Source organism: Neophocaena asiaeorientalis, unplaced genomic scaffold (assembly GCF_003031525.2).
Source record: "Neophocaena asiaeorientalis asiaeorientalis breed wild unplaced genomic scaffold, Neophocaena_asiaeorientalis_V1.1 scaffold596, whole genome shotgun sequence".
NCBI lineage: Eukaryota > Metazoa > Chordata > Mammalia > Artiodactyla > Phocoenidae > Neophocaena > Neophocaena asiaeorientalis.
Window position 1 is genome coordinate 22,325 of NW_020172108.1, and position 1,105 is coordinate 23,429.

A 1,105-nucleotide genomic window follows, 5' to 3' on the forward strand; every position below is an offset into this window, starting at 1 on the left:
CATTTGTTGTTGTTGTTGTTGTTAAAAAGATTTTTTTGGTGTACAATTTCAATCCCCTTGTCTTTTACTATATTTTTGAATTATATTCTTAATGCTTGCTCTAAGGATTACAAATAACATCTTAAGTATAAGCATCTAGTTTTGATTAATACCAACTTAATTTCAATAGTATAAAAAACTTTTCTCCTCCTTTACATTGCCCTCCTTTGTGCTGTTACTGATATAAAAACTCCATCTTTAGACATTATATGCCATCATTATAATTATTACTTTATGTTGGTGCCTTTTAAATCAGATAGAAAAAAAAGTTAGAATAAAATACATTTATATTATTTTTTATATTTACCTCTGCAGTTACCTTTCTTGATGTTCTTTATTTCTTCATATGGATTTAAGTTACTGACTTATGCTTTTATTTTTGTCTGATGGGCTCACTTTAGTAGTTCTTGTAGCACAAGTCTGATAGGAAAAAATTCTCTTAAGTTTTTAATAAAAGTATTGAAATTTTCATGTCATCCTTCTGCAATGGCCATGGTAATCTCTGCATCATTCCAACTCTAGTAGATATGTTGCCAAAGTGAGCATTTAGTATGTACTCTTATATGGTACAAAATTTAAAGTGTTAAAGATTATGAAGTTATAGACACAGGTTTACTTGCTTCGAGACCATTTCAAGAGCATATTTAGGCAATGCTAATATTGGCATTTCAAATTCAGTGCTACCATGTAGCAAGATAAAATAGATGAACCTCAAGTCATGATATTTTTTTCCTGATAACATAAGGTTAAGGTTAATTATCAGTTGTCACATTTTTTCCAGTGTTTTTTAGTTAGCTTTTAACTTAGCATAAGTGAAATGAAAGGATGGTAAGTTTTGCATTAATTCCTGACCCAAAACAGAACTTTTGAAGATGAAAGTCCATTAACAGAGCTCTGTGTTTCCTGTGAAAAATAAATCTGTCCCACCCCCTGAAAAATTCATGAATATTTTACAAATTGTATGTTCAGGAAGCTATTCTAGCCTTCTATTAAAAAAAAAAACACTATTTAGAAATATTTATTTCCTTCATGTAGTAGTAATATACATGTTATTTAGAAAATGTAT

The 1,105-nt window shown here is 29.0% G+C and overlaps 1 non-coding gene across 1 annotated transcript; it reads right to left on the reverse strand.

Moving 5' to 3' along the window:
* Positions 1 to 480: 480 nt before the first annotated feature.
* On the reverse strand, positions 481 to 585 carry LOC112403915 (U6 spliceosomal RNA). Its single transcript, XR_003004016.1, has one exon. It is a non-coding gene; the product is annotated as a U6 spliceosomal RNA (small nuclear RNA).
* Between the last annotated feature and the right edge of the window lie 520 nt (positions 586 to 1,105).